Source organism: Mesoplodon bidens, assembly GCF_964165515.1.
Source record: "Mesoplodon bidens genome assembly, chromosome: 10".
Taxonomy (NCBI): domain Eukaryota; kingdom Metazoa; phylum Chordata; class Mammalia; order Artiodactyla; family Ziphiidae; genus Mesoplodon; species Mesoplodon bidens.
The window spans coordinates 80,694,743-80,711,045 of record NC_138172.1 but is presented as its reverse complement, the minus strand read 5'-3'; the positions used below and the strand labels follow the sequence as shown (position 1 = coordinate 80,711,045).

The 16,303-nt window shown below is 37.9% G+C and overlaps 1 protein-coding gene across 1 annotated transcript in view; it reads left to right on the top strand.

Annotated features, from left to right (window-relative positions):
* The window catches only part of PKHD1 (PKHD1 ciliary IPT domain containing fibrocystin/polyductin), a gene marked incomplete at its 3' end in the record, with an annotated part of 426,508 nt that overhangs the window by 260,532 nt on the left and 149,673 nt on the right, over positions 1-16,303 (top strand). The gene's annotated exons all lie outside the window — the stretch shown is intronic.

The following is a 16,303-nucleotide window of genomic DNA, read 5'->3' as shown; positions in this document are numbered from 1 at the left end:
CAGGTGCTGACCTTGTTGGGGAGCCCTGGTAGTCCTCCGCAGAACCCGGCCTGGGAATCGTTCAATGCCAGCATTTATTCAGGTTCCTTGGGCCAGAAACTTACTCTCTGTGAGTTGTGCTTCCCACAGCTAAGAGGATGCTCTCTGCAAGAGAACACAGGCTCATTCCTTTTGCCAATGGAGTTCTCCGAACTCTTGTGTTCCCAGTGGGTTTCCCTTCACCCCTGCTGAGCTGGTGGCCTTCGCTCAAGCTCCTCCCCGCACCTTGCACCTGAGCCTGATGGTCCTCCCGTGGGTCAGCACCTGAGGATCTGCTGGGCCTGGCGTGGCTTGCTGAGCAGGAGCTCGGAGCTCTCTGGGGACTTAACTGCCTCCCCAGCCCGCAGGCCTGCCCTGGCTTAGCACCTGAGCGGTTAACACACCTCCTGTGGTGTGGGCTAGGAGCAGCTTGAGGATCTTCTGCTTGCTGGGAAATTGTTTCAGAGGTTATCTTTGCTCATTTGCATAGCGTGGACGCACATGGTTTTGTTTGTTTTCTTTTTTTGGTGAAACTATAAAAGGAAGAGGGTAAAGGAGAAAACATCAGCGCCTGCTTAGAGCTATGACACTGGCTACTGCAAAGGGACCCAAGTCCTGCTGTTTGACAACTAGTTCGGGTCTGAATCATAGTACTAGTGAGGAAATCATTTTAACTGAGGGAATCTTCGGAGTGGTGCTGTATGTCTTTTTGGCTCCGGGTGTGTGTACCTGGTGTGTATTTAATGATATCTTATGAGTCTGAATGAATTGAAAAGGCTTCTCACACTTCTTAAATTATCTCATTCATCAGAGAAGCCTTCCGGCAGAGCAGCCCAGTAGTTCAAGTGGAAAGGGAAGGAAATAGTTAAAGGGTTTTAAACTGCTAAAGAGGGCTTTTCTGTTTTTCTGGGAAGGCAGCAGTTTGCATGGAAATCACAGCTTTTATACATTAAGTATGGTTATGAGTCTCTTCTCTTAAGCTGTGTGAGAAATGTGGACTTTTTTCCCCAAGGGAAAAGGAGAACTAGGACCAAAGGGGCATGTAGCTTCGTGCCAAGGTCTTTCAGATAACAAAGAAAAGGGAGAGACTGGTTGGTACTTAGAAAATAGAGGATTTTATTGGTAAATAGTTTTTGCCATAGCATGCTTAATTCAAGCCCCACTCAGAGAGGAAAACTTTAGCCACAATTTTTGGAAAATCTATGATTTTACTATCTTTTCTTCTCCCATCCAAATTCCACCATATTTCATCACAAGCAAACCCAAGTCACACTGCATAATAAGGACCATTCCAGCACTTCAGGGCCAAGTGCTGGCCTTGCTACAAGGTCCCACATTACTTGAATGATAGTAGTAGGAGAGGCTGGGTTAAAATGAGAAGGCCGTAAAATATTATCAGCAAGAAATGATGCAAGAAAGAGCAGAAGTATTCAAATTTAATTTTTTGAGCCAAAAAAAGGAATACATTATGTAAATATAAGGCTACAGAAACATATGACAGATCAAAGAGATTTAGATCCTTCATTTAGTAATAGTAACAGTAATTACAGTATAGTGTTAATAGTAGTGCCACTGGTGATAATATACTCATTTGTTTAATAAGATAATAAAATGAGTTCAGTTTTTTTATGTGCCAGGCATTGTGTTAATATTATTTTATCTCACTGAAGCTTTATAAAGATGTTGTGGTGTTGGCACCACATTCTATGCAGAAGGAAACCAAGATTGAGAGCAGAAGTTCTTAAACTTTAACATGCATGAGATCAACTGAGATGGTTGTAAACTACTAATGATTTGCATTTTGAACCAATTCAGCATGAAAATATGTCCTAAGTATTCATATGGACTTTAAAAAAATTAACAATATATCTTGGAGATAACATATCAGTAAAAAGAAACCTACTACATCCTATTAAATGACTGCATACTATTCTAGAGAAAAAATGTAACATGATTTATTGAACTGATGAACTTAAATTTTTTCCCCAATTTTTTTTTTTTTTTTGTGTGTGATATGCGGACCTCTCACTGCTGTGGCCTCTCCCGTTGCGGAGCACAGGTTCCGGATGCGCAGGCTCCGGACACACAGGCTCAGTGGCCATGGCTCACGGGCCCAGCCGCTCCACGGCATGTGGGATCCTCCCGGACCGGGGCACGAACCCGTGTCCCCTGCCTCGGCAGGCGGACTCTCAACCACTGCGCCACCAGGGAAGCCCCAGAGTGATCTTTTAAAAATACAAAGTGGTTATGTAATTTCCCTGCTTAGAACTCTTTGTTGGCTTTATGTCACTCTTAGGAGAATGTCTCCAATTTGTCATGTAGCCTTCAAAGTCCTGCCTGACCCGCTCACTTGCCTGCCTTTCCACCTCCACCTCTCACCACTGTCCTCCAGCTTCTTCAGTCTAGGTGTCCTTGCTATTTTTCAGTCTTCTGAGTGTATGGAGCTTCCCCCCACTTTATGCTATTCATATATACTATTTTTTTCTGTCTAGAGCGCTCTATCCCCATGATATTTTGCATTTTTCCTTCTTACCACTTAGCACAGTTTGTGCCTATGTAGTTATCTGTGTGATTATATTTAGATGTCTATTTCCTCCACAAAAACTTAAGTTTCATGAGAGCCAGGCCTGTGTCTCTTTGGCTCACCTAATAATGAAGTGACAGGCATAGAGCGAACACTCAAAAATATATGTTGGGTGTAAAAAGCAGATGATAGCTAATACTTTTATGCCTGGTAAGGGCAGGCACTGTAATACTTTTATATGTGATGTTTCACCTAATCCTTACTATCACCTCCATGAAATATTAGTTCTCTTATTTTGCATGCGGGGAACAGAAAATCAGAGAAGCTAAGCAATTTTCCCAAGGAATGGCTTATTTGGGATTCAAACTTAGGTCTCTCTGAATTCTAATCAGGTGAGCGTTCTGCTGCACTTGGGCAAATAGTAGTAGATGGATTAGCCAGTGTGTTTTTCCTACACTAATTCTTTATTAGTCAGGTGTCAGTGACTATAGCCTGGAGAGAATGGGGGTATAGTTGAGACGTGAATGGGACTATAGAACTACTTAGACCCTGGATATGTGTGGAGGGTAGGTAGGTGGGGCATCATGGGGATTCCAGCCATAAGGGGGTTATGAGCAAATGAAGTCATTGGGTTCTCGGGGATGGATGGGCACTAGAGAGAGGGGAGAAACAGACACAATGTTCCTTACTTTGAAATAGTGCCTGGGTCTTGCCATGATTATTTTGGTGCATATCAGAAGCAAATACTAAAAAGGATTCAGATCTACTTCTTCCTTCCACCAAAAACTCATCTGGTCAATCTCATTAAAGTATTTACTTCTCTCTGTGGAATGGGAAGCCTTATTTTATTTATATTCATTTCTTTGACATGTATCAGTATGCAACAAAGCACTTGATAATATTTGCTAAGTGAATGAATGGGTGAATGAATAAACTTATTGGTCAGTGATAATGCTTTGCTTTATATATCATTCTTCTCTTGGGAAGTTCTAGACACCCTGGATTAAAAAGAAGGATTAAACCTAAGGATGGGGATTTCAGTATCTTTGCCAAGCAGTATGAAGATATTTTAGAGTATTGGGACTTATGGCAGGGGTTGTAAAGTCTGGATATTATTGTTGAAATACATGTGAATTGAACTGTGAATAAAAGTTTTAGGAACCTTCATGGTCTCTGGGATGTATTTGAACTCAAGGAGAAAGGAAGTTATTTTGGAAACCCCAAGCATTAAATAAATGTAATTTATTGGAATTTACAAAGAAATTCTTAAAGACTTTGGGAATTTTTAAAAGATATAACAATGGAAATGTTGAGAACAGTGAACACCTCTACAGAAGTAATTCTTATATTTATATAGAACATAAGCACTTCATGATCTTAGGCATGGAAAATACAGACTAGTTTGCTCAGAAGTTATGAACTTGAATACGTGTTAAAATGTAGAACAGAGGTTATTTACTCAATATTTATTAGTCAGGTACTATATTCTAAGTTCTCTTTTAAGCATCAATTATGCATTTATGAAATAATGCATATAATTTTTAAAACAAATAGAATACAAGCATTTTATTTTTAAGGAATTTAATAGTGTTTTGGAGGGGTTTTTCCCCCCAGCTGGAAGAAATAATTGAAAGCTTGAGAAAACAATAACCAATAACATTAAAGAAAAGTAAAGAATCTCATAGTTTTCTGGACACATTGCCCTCTCTAGTGTCAAGCAGAGAAAAAAAGAGAGGATTTGTTTTCAAAAAAGAGCTGAAGGGGAAATAAACTCATTGAATATAATGTTTGCTACATGGAGCTATATCACTTATTTCATAGATCTTCATGTTTTTTCTTCAGGATTAAATTGGGAAAATATATTTATTTACTAGAAGTTGATTTCATTATTTTTCTTAAGGAAACAAATCAAAACAAAAACACACATAAGAAAATAAATTTGGTGCCTCATTTGGCTTTAACACTAACTGCCACATGTAAAAATTTAATAATTGGATCACCTGAGACTTATCAGTTTATGCCTTTCCAAATATGAATGTATCATTTACTGAAAGGGATGGAGAGGAATTTAATCATGAAACTTCAGGTTAGTACAGATTCATTAATGATACATTGAGATAAGAGAATTATGTGGATAAAACCTCTGACCTCATTATGTGGATAAAACATCTGACCTCAAATTTATCAGAATGCCTGATCTTCACTTTTATGTCTCCTGGGGATTGCAAGGTCTAGGTTTTTGCTGTTGTTATCCTGTTGCTTGTTTTTTTGAGTCTCGAGTCATCTGAGCAATCAGAGCACCATGGACCTTGTTTCAAGTGGCATCACCAATGGCCATGGGCATGAAGATACCTCTGAGGTCTTGTTTTCATTTCCTTTGGGTAAATACCCAGATGTGGAATTTCTGGATCATATGGTGCTTCTATTTTTAATTTTTTGAGGAACCTCCATACTGTTTTCCATTGTGGCTGTACCAGTTTATATTCCCACCAACAGTGCACTAAGGTCCCATTTTCTCCAGTTTCTTGCCAACACTTGTTATCTGTTTTTTCTTTTTTCTTTTTGATAAAAGCCATACTAAGGGTTGTGAGGTGATATCTTGTAGTTCTGATTTGCATTTCCCTGGTGATTAGTGATGTTGAACACATTTTCATATACTTGTTGTACATTTGTATGTTTTCTTTGGGGAAATGTCTATTCAGTTTCTTTGTCCATTTTTTAAATTGAGTGGTTGCCGGGACAGGGAAGATAGGGAAATGAAGAGGTATTAGTCAAAGGGTACAATGTTCAGTTATGCACGATGAATAAATCCTAGAGACCTATTGTACAGCAAAGTGCCTATAGCAAACAGTACGATATTCTGTACTTAAAATTTGCTAAGAGGGTAGCTATTATGTTAAGTGTTCTTATCCCAAAGTAATAGTTAATAATAAATATGAAAATAAATTGATTAATTAAAAGGGTGGGAAGAAATTTTTGGAAAGAATAGATAGGTTTATGGCCTAGATTGTAGTGATGTTACATGGGTGTATACTTATTTCTAAACTCATTAAGTTGTATACATGAAATATGTACAGCTTTTTGCATGTCAATTATACATCAATTTTTTAAATATTAAAGTTGTTTTAAAAAAGGCAATACCAAGTTGGCCACGCTGAATTCTTTGAAGCCTAAGGGAGAGAACTGCAGCATAACAGCATCTCAAGACTAAAAACAAAACAAAACCAAGAAAGCTGGAATGAAAGAAGGCACAAATTCTTTTCTAGTTCTATAAAACTGGCAGCACCTTCTGGTATGTTCCTTTCAGAATTTGGGCTTTAGAGGATTGATCTGATACAGTTGGTAATTTTACTTAAAGACCTCCCTATTAAATAGATTCAAAATATTTTTGAAGAACAGATGGTATAGATTAAAGGAAGAGATAAACACTGTATCTTAAACATTTTATTGATCAATTAAAATATCATAATTTAAAATGTTGATTCTACTGTGGGAATTATGCACATTTGTCTGTGATGGAGAAAGACACAGAGAGAGCGTGTGTGGGGAGGGGATGGGAATTTGTTGTCCGAAGTTTAAATTGGACTCTTCTCATGAGGTGAGAGTGAAGAGAGCAGCCTCCTCCCACCCCCACCCAAACACACACACACCAGGCAGGCAGATGCTTTTCTTCAAGATGTAAGGGAGCTGGCTTTCAGGCCTGAATCATGTGCCTCTGGGTACTTTGAAAACTGCCTCTTCTGCCTATTTTTAAGACCAGTTTGAAAAAAATGATAGAGTAGAATAAAGAAACCACCTGTGTGGATTTGATGAAAAAGGCAGGCTGTAAAGTTAGCAGCTCTTTGAAAAGAATACAGTTATAGAAAAACTGCATCATCTTCTAGCACTTCTTTGTTCTGCTTTTTCTATAAGAGAATGAATTCTTTATAAATGAATACCAGCATCTCTGTAAATTAGTCTACTTGACGTTCATTTTCAATCATGTTAACCTTCCATTCCTGTGAGCTGTTTATGTATGACAATTTCCATTCTATTATAAAAGTAATTTTTTTGGATGAGCCATCCTCATATATCATGATATATTGTGATAGATGGATAAATATTTGGGTAAATCGTTAGAGTCACCAAAAGCTAAACGACTACAAAGGAGAGAAAATACTACCAATGACTGTGTACATATGTATATCTAAATATCTAAAATAGTTACTTTAGAGCTAAAAATGGTCTTTTCTTTTTAAAAAGGAAGATTGGGTCACTTAGTAGTGATTGAAATGGCATTAAAACTTATTTTTCCATTGGTTCACATATTTATGGGAAAGTATTGGAGCTAAGACTGAATGTAGAAACAAGCTTATTAAGTATGGAAGGTACAGGAAAATAACAAGCCTACAAATAGTCCTTGTATGTCCTGCTCTGCCCTTGCATGCCATCATTCTCCCCTAGAAGTCAGAGACATGTCCAAAGTTGGTGTAGGCTGTGTTCCTGACAATAGCAGGGTTGTAGTGGAAACTGTCTTCACCACCTAAGTTATGGGCCTGATACAGCGAATATAACACAAGCAGTGGGTCTGCCTGCCCTAAATTGTGCTTATTCACGAGACCCCTTCATTATTCCCAGGATCTGTGCCCTTCGCCCTTGATCTCTTTTCTACAGGATTTAGATGAATGTCAGACCCTTGGAATGCTACACAATAGTGACCTTGATTCCCTGACTTTGCTGGGGAAAAAAAATGAGTTTAAATCTAGTGTTGAAATTATATGGCACGCTTTGTAGCTATAGTAGTCAGATCATTCCTGATACAGAGAAGCCCTCGCCTCTGTCAGAGACATCTGCCTTTTGATTTGGCTCAGGATTTCTGGTCTTAAGGGTAGCTATGCATTTATAGAAGACTAATGCCTCTTTGTTTTTATTTTTGTAGTTGCATTTGATACGTGGGGAAAGTCAGGTGATTTTTCCTTAGTGTTAACTTTCCAGATATTATTTATAAAGCTTTATGCTTTTCATTGTCAAAATACAAAATACAACCATTTCACCGCTTGGGAAAAAACACTAAAATAAAGATGGTGGGATGTTTAGTGTTTGATGGATGAACAAGTGGAAAGAGGGTATAATTCGGGACCAAGAAGCACCACCCCATGGCTGGTCCTGAGCTCCTTTGAGGGGGAAAGAAGTCTTTAATTACATCTGGTACTCATTAATTCTTTTTGGAGTCTCTTTCGAGATATGTTCCCCCATCAGCCTCCCATCGAGCAACAGAAATTTCAGATGGTTCCCTCCATATGCTAGTGCTCATTCTCTTCAGTAGGATAGATTGGTCACTGACACAGTAGGAGGCAGGAGCCTTGACCAAGTCAAGACAAGGTGAAAAGCATTGGGCCACAGTTAAATTAGGTGTGGTCTATCATTCAAGTTTCTAAGTGGGTTGTGTGCATAACTGCTTCTGGATGATTTTTCTGAAACGTCTTGAGTAACTTCATGGAAATCATGCTACTTCTAGACAATGTGGCATATTGGTCCTAACTTTCCACACCTGGAACAGAGAGAAATCCTCTAGAAGCTGTCATTATAGCTGAGGGTTGGTCCATTTGTACCTGATCTGCTCTAGAGACTAAGTCAGGAGGAAGTGTTTTGCCTGCACCACTTGCAATGCTAGCTGTCATCTCTGTTACTGTAATACAAGGAGAATTCTTTTACAAAAGTCTTTAGTGGTAATAGGTTTATTTCATTTTCACAGAATTTTGTTATAATAGGCACTTGGACAGACCTTCTATTTTGAAGTCGATGAAAATGAAGATGAGGTCAATCTCCATGTAATGAAAAAGTATATTATCATTTCAAGGATATTGTGTTGTATTTATTTGTCTGTCTTCACCTGATGATGGGAAACATGTCTAACTCATCTCTTTTTTTTAACATTTTTATTGGAGTATAATTGCTTTACAGGGTTGTGTTACTTTCTGCTATATAACAAAGTGAATCAGCTATATGCATATGTATATCCCCATATCCCCTCCCTCTCGCGTTTCCCTCCCACCCTTCTTATCCCACCCCTCTAGGTGGTCGCAAAGCAGCGAGCTGATCTCCCTGTGCTATGGAGCTGCTTCCCACTAGCTATCTATTTTACATTTGGTAGTGTATATATGTCAATGCTACTCTCTCACTTCGTCCCAGCTTAATCTTCCCGCTCCCCGTGTCCTCAAGTCCATTCTGTATGTCTCTGTCTTTATTCCTGTCCTGCCCTTAGGTTCATCAGAATAATATTTTTTTAGATTCCATATATATATATATGTTAGCATACGGTATTTGTTTTTCTCTTTCTGGCTTACTTCACTCTGTATGACAGACCCTAGGTCCATCCACTTCACTACAAATAATTCAATTTCATTTCTTTTTATGCCTGAGTAATATTTCATTGTATATATGTGCCACATCTTCTTTATCCATTCATCTGTTGATGGACACTTAGGTTGCTTCCATGTCCTGGCTATTGTAAATAGTGTTGCAGTGAACATTGTGGTACATGACTCTTTTTGAATTATGGTTTTCTCAGGGTATATGCCCAGTCGTGGGATTTCTGGGTCATATGGTAGTTCTCTTTTTAGTTTTATAGGGAGCCCCCGTACTGTTCTCCATAGTGGCTGTATCAATTTACATTCCCACCAACAATGCAAGAGGGTTCCCTTTTCTCCACACCCTCTCCAGCATTTCTTGTTTGTAGATTTTTTGATGATGGCCATTCTGACCGGTGTGAGGTGATACCTGACTGTGGTTTTGATTTGCATTTCTCTAATGATTAGTGATGTTGAGCATCTTTTCATGAGTTTGTTGGCAATCTGTATGTCTGCTTTGGAGAAATGTCTATATAGGTCTTCTGCCCATTTTTGTATTGGGTTGTTTGTTTTTTTTGATATTGAGCTGCATGAGCTGCTTGTATATTTTGGAGATTAATCCTTTGTCAGTTGCTTTGTTTGCGAATATTTTTTCCCATTCTGAGGGTTGTCTTTTCCTCTTGTTTATGGTTTCCATTGCTGTGCAAAAGCTTTTAAGTTTCATTAGGTCCCATTTGTTTATTTTTGTTTTTATTTCCATTTCTCTAGGAGGTGGGTCAAAAAGGATCTTGCCATGATTTATGTCATAGAATGTTCTGCCTATGTTTTCCTCTAAGAGTTTTAGAGTGTCTGGCCTTATATGTAGGCCTTGAATCCATTTTGAGTTTATTTTTGTGTATGGTTTTAGAAAGTGTTCTAATTTAATTCTTTTACATGAAGCTGCCCAGTTTTCCCAGCAAAACTTATTGAAGAGGCTGTCTTTTCTCCATTGTATACTCTTGCCTGCTTTATCAAAGATAAGGTGACCATATGTGCATGGGTTTATCTCTGGGCTTTCTACCCTGTACCATACTGTCTTGATTACTGTAGTTTTGTAGTATAGTCTGGAGTCCGGGAGCCTGATTCTTCTAGCTCCATTTTTCTTTCTCACGATTGCTTTGGCTATTCAGGGTCTTTGGTGTTTCCATACAAATTGTGAAATTTTTTGTTCTAGTTCTGTGAAAAATGCTATTGGTAGTTTGATAGGGATTGCATTGAATCTGTGGATTGCTTTGGGTAGTATAGTCATTTTCACAATTTTGATTCTTCCAATCCAAGGACATGGTATATCTCTCCGTCTGTTTGTATCATTTTAATTTCTTTCATCAGTGTCTTATAGTTTTCTGCATACAGGTCTTTTGTCTCCCTAGGTAGGTTTATTCCTAGGTATTTTATTCTTTTTATTGCAATGGTAAAAGGGAGTGTTTCCCTAATTTCTCTTTCCGATTTTTCATCATTAGTATATAGGAATGCAAGAGTTTTCTGTGCATTAATTTTCTGTCCTGCTACTTTACCAAATTCATTGATTAGCTCTAGTAGTTTTCTGGTAGCATCTTTAGGATTCTCTATGTATAGTATGATGCCATCTGCAAACAGTGACAGCTTTACTTCTTCTTTTCTGATTTGGATTCCTTCTATTTCTTTTTTGTCTCTGATTGTTGTGGCTAAAACTTCCAAAACTATGTTGAATTATAGTGGTTAGAGTGGGCAACCTTGTCTTCCTGATCTTAGTTTAAATGGTTTCAGTTTTTCACCATTGAGGACAATGTTGGCTGTGGGTTTGTCATATATGGCCTTTATTATGTTGAGGTCAGTTCCCTCTATGCCTACGGTCTGGAGAATTTTTTTAATCACAAATGGGTGTTGAATTTTATCGAAAGATTTTTCTGCGTCTATTGAAATGATCATATGGTTTTTCTCCTTCAGTTTGTTAATATGGTGTATCACATTGATTGATTTGAATATATGAAGAATCCTTGCATTCCTGGAATAAACCCCACTTGATCATGGTGTATGATCCTTTTAATGTGCTAGTATTTTGTTGAGGATTTTTGCATCTATGTTCGTCAGTGCTATTGACCTGTACTTTCCTTTTTTTGTGACATCTTTGTCTGGTTTTGGTATCAGGGTGATAGTGGCCTCATAGAATGAGTTTGGGAGTGTTCCTCCCTCTGCTATATTTTAGAAGGTTTTGAGAAGGATAGGTGTTAGATCTTCTCTAAATGTTTGATAGAATTCACCTGTGAAGCCATCTGGTCCTGGACTTTTGTCTTTTGGAAGATTTTTAATCACAGTTTCAATTTTAGTGCTTGTGATTGGTCTGTTTATATTTTCTATTTCTTCCTGGTTCAATCTCAGAAGGTTGTGCTTTTCTAAGAATTTGTCCATTTCTTCCAGGTTGTCCATTTTATTGGCATAGAGTTGCTTGTAGTAATCTCTCATGATCCTTTGTATTTCTGCAGTGTCAGTTGTTACTTCTCCTTTTTCGTTTCTTATTCTGTTGATTTGAGTCTTCTCCCTTTTTTTTCTTGATAAGTCTGGCTAATGGCTTATCAATTTTGTTTATCTTCTCAAAGAAGCAGCTTTTAGTTTTATTTACCTTTACTATCGTTTCCTTCATTTCTTTTTCATTTATTTCTGATCTGATCTTTATGATTTCTTTCCTTCTGCTAACTTTGGGGTTTTTTTGTTCTTCTTTCTCTGATTGCTTTAGGTTAGGTTGTTTATTTGAGATGTTTCTTGTTTCCTGAGGTAGGATTGTATTGCTATAAACTTCTCTGTTAGAATTGCTTTTGCTGCATCCCATAGGTTTTGGGCCATTATGTTTTCATTGTTTATTTGTTTCTAGGTATTTTTTGATTTCCAGTTTGATTTCTTCAGTGATCTCTTGGTTATTAAGTAGTGTATTGTTTAACCTCCATGTGTTTGTAGTTTTTACAGATTTTTTCCTGTAATTGATATCTACTTTCATAGTGTTGTGGTTGGAAAAGATACTTGATATGATTTGAATTTTCTTAAATTTACCAAGGCTTAATTTGTGACCCAAGATATGATCTATCCTGGAGAATGTTACATGGGCACTTGAGAAGAAAGTGCATTCTGTTGTTTTTGGATGGAATGTCCTATAAATATCAGTTAGGTCCATCTTGTTTAATGTATCATTTATAGCTTGTGTTTCCTTATTTATTATCATTTTGGATGATCTGTCCATTGGTGAAAGTGGAGTGTTAAAATCCCCTACTATGATTGTGTTACTGTCGATTTCCCCTTTTATGGCTGTTAACATTTGCCTTATGTATGGAGGTGCTCCTATTTTGGGTGCGTAAATATTTACAATTGTTATATCTTCTTCTTTGGTTGATCCCTTGATCATTATGTAGTGTCCTTCTTTGTCTCTTGTAATGGTCTTTGTTTTAAAGTCTATTTTGTCTGATATGAGAATTGCTACTCCAGCTTTCTTTTGATTTCCATTTGCATGGAATATCTTTTTCCTTTCTCTCACTTTCAGTCTGTATGTGTCCCTAGGTCTGAAGTGGGTCTCTGGTAGACAGCATATACATGGGTCTTGTTTTTGTATACATTCAGCCCGTCTGTGTCTTTTGGTGGGAGCATTTAATCCATTTACATGTAAGGTAATTATTGAAATGTATGTTCTTATTACCATTTCTTAATTGTTTTGGGTTTGTTGTTGTAGGTCTTTTCCTTCTCTTGTGTTTCCTGCCTAGAGGTTTCTTTAGCGTTTGTTGTAAAGCTGGTTTGGTTGTGCTGAATTCTCTTAACTTTTGTTTATCTGTAAAGGTTTTAATTTCCCCATCAAATCTGAATGAGATCCTTGCTGGGTAGAGGAATCTTGGTTGTAGGTTTTTCCCTTCCATCACTTCAAGTATGTCCTGCCAGTCCCTTCTGGCTTGCAGAGTTTCTGCTGAAAGATCAGGTGTTAACCTTATGGGGATTACCTTATATATTATTTGTTGCTTTTCCCTTGCTGCTTTTAATATGTTTTCTTTGTATTTAATTTTTGATAGTTTGATTAATATGTGTCTTGGCGTGTTTCTCTTTGGGTTTATCCTGTATGGGACTCTCTGTGCTTCCTGGACTTGATCGACTATTTCCTTTCCCATGTTAGGGAAGTTTTCAACTATAATCTCTTCAAATATTTTCTCAGACCCCTTTTTTTTCTCTCCTTCGTCTGTGAGCCCTATAATTCGAGTGTTGGTGTGTTTAATGTTGTCCCAGAGGTCTCTGAGGCTGTCCTCAATTCTTTTCATTCTTTTTTCTTTATTCTGCTCCCTGGCAGTTATTCCACCATTTTATCTTCCAGCTCACTTATCCATCCTTCTGCCTCAGTTATTCTGTTATGGATTCCTTCTAGAGTATTTTTAATTTCAGTAATTGTGTTGTTCATCACTGTTTGTTTGCTCTTTAGTTTTTCTAGATCCTTGTTAAATGTTTCTTGTATTTTCTCCATTCTGTTTCTGAGATTTTGGATCATCTATACTATCATTACCCTGAATTCTTTTTCAGGTAGGTTGCCTATTTTGTCTTCATTTATTTGGTCGTGTAGGTTTTTACCTTGCTCCTTCGTATGTAACATATTTTTTTGTCATTTCTTTTTTTTTTTTTTTTTTTTTTTTGATGGGTTGTGCTATATTCCTGTTTTACTGGTTGTTTGGCCTGAGACATCCAGCACTGGAGTTTGCAGGCAGTTGTATAGAGCTGGGTCTTGGTGCTGAGATGAGGACCTCTGGGAGGCCTCACTCTGATTGATATTCCCTGGGGTCTGAGGTTCTCTGTTAGTCCAGATGTTTGGACTCAGAGCTCCTTCCACAGGAGCTTGGGCCAGACCTCCGGCCGGGGAACCAAGATCCTGCAAGCTTCGTGGTGTGGTAAAAAAAAAAAAAAAAAAAAAAAAAGAAGAAAGAAAAACATCTACGAAGGGGGAATGTGCTAAAGACCAAAGGGCAAACTTTAAATTCCATGTAATAGACATATTTTAGCTGAGAAGTATATTCAAAAGAGGCCTAGTATCATTCTTTTGTGTGTGTGTGTGTGTGTGTTGTGTGTAAGTATTTTGTGAATGAGAGAAAACATTTATTGAAGAAATTCAGTTATTTTGTACAATCAGGTTCAATAGCCAAACACTGGTAGAATGGGCCATAGGTTGGAAGAGATAAAGGCTATTTGTATAGAACTCTTGTATTGAAAAGTGTTTGCTTGAAATAATTTCTGTCTTGCTTTTGAAGTCATGTTAAAGTCATGAATCTATAAAATATATGTTAAACCTAGAACATTCTCTAGATATTTCACTCCTTTGTTTGAATGTATGGAAAGGAGCAGGCGTGAAATTGAAATTGAAATGCAAATTTATTTTCATCTGTTTAGCCTGATTATTCATTTTGTATCAGTCACTAATAAACTCTTGAATTTTAAGGGGTGTCGGGAACTAAACTCAACAGATCTGGGCAATGTTTATTTAACAGCTTTATATTTGATGTCACAGTAAGCACTAGGGATTTTGAAAAAGGGATGTTCTCTTCTCCTAAGGAAGTAACAGTTGGAGAGAAAGACATAATTACACTGAGGACCAGCCCAGTGACAGTTCCCTCCTTACAAGCAATAATCATGTATGTAATTACAATAATGTGTTTTAGTGCTATGTTGTAAGAAGGTCCAGGGTATCACTAGAGAGAGATTTCCACAGGGGAGTGGTGGATCCAGTGTGAGACCATGAATGGCTTACCAGCAGGGCTAAAACTTGGGTTGCTTCTGATGGATGAGTGGGTGATGCAGATGCTGTTTGTCCCATGCCCACACCATGAGAACCTGTGTTCTACTATTTAACTGAGACACAAGGGGAGGGAGGGAATACATGCAGGAGAATTTAGGGACCAGGTCTGGAGATGTCACACTTCGATTCTGCCTACATTTTATTGACTACACCTCAGTCACATGGCTTCATTTAATTGTAGAGGAGGCTAGAAAAGGTAGTCTAACTATGAACCAGGAGGAAGAGGGAAATGGTTGGTTCACAACCCTCTACTGTCTGCCATAGGAAGGTGTGGTGGTCTTATCCTTTGAGCAGTAGGCAGGAACCAGAAAAGACAACTCCTGAGAAGTTAATTTGGGTGATCAGGTCCTTAAGAACAACAGGTGCATTGTTTTCTGGAATGAGAAGTGAGATTATGTTAAAAAAAATTCCTTAAATATGAAACAGAAACAGATTCACATCCATAGAGAATAGACTTGTGGTTGCCAAGGGAGAGGGGGTGGGAGAAGGAAGGACTGAGAGTGTGGGATTAACAGAGGCAAACTATTATATATAGAGTGGATAACCTCAAGGACCTACTGTATAGCACAGGGAACTATATTCAGTATCTTCTAATAACCTATAATGGAAAAGAATATGAAAAAGAATAGATATGTATGTATAACTGAATTACTTTGCTGTACACCAGAAACTAACACAACATTGTAAAGCAACTATACTTCAACAAAATAAAAATTTTTTTTAATTCCTTAAAAATCTTTGCATGTGTCAGTGATTATGATACTTAAGATGTAAGCAGAAATGTTTATTTGATATCTTTAATTTGGGTTGAATTACTCCAAAGCCTCAGAAAGTAACACTTAATACTTCGGCACACATGAAATATTTACTGTTTTAAAGGTGAATTTTTACTCATGTATTATTCTATTGTTACTTTCAAACAAAAATCAATGTTTCTTTCTCCTGAAGTTGTATGGAAACTGCTTTTATGGAAGGGGAAATGAAGAATAAGTTTTAAGTTGTCCCATGAGCTCTGTTAGCTTGGCAAGCTAATGTACAACAGTACTAATAATGAAGATTTCCAGCGTTTATTGAGCACGTACCAGCCACTGGGCTTTTCATGGTGGGATTTGGGAATTGAGAATGGTTCAGCCCTTTAGGTCTATTGATTCATTTAATCCTCACAAAAAACTTATGAATGAAGCAGGTATTTTTATTATCATCCTCACTTCACAGATTAGAAAACTGAGGCACAGAGGGGTAAAATTGTTGGTCCACGCAGTCAGACAGTAGCAGAGCTGGGATTCACATCCAGATAGTCTGACTTCAGAGGCCAAGGTCGTCTGTATGGTTGTCTACCTCTCAGACATGAGAGCCAAACTGGAGGGATGGGGACAAAGGGTGTGGAGCTCATCTGGATGTTTACAGTAAAGTAGGCTTGGGGCAGGGTTTGGGGCATCAGCAATGCCTTTGGCCATGACCCTCAGTTTGTGAAGTGATGGCAGAATGTATGCATCATGGCTTCTTGTTTCCCCTGCCTCTTTATGAAAGCCTAGCCTTTGGAAAACCATTTGTTATTTCACTTCCTGCCCCTGTCCTGACCCAGGCAGCAAGGGAAGCAGCTCC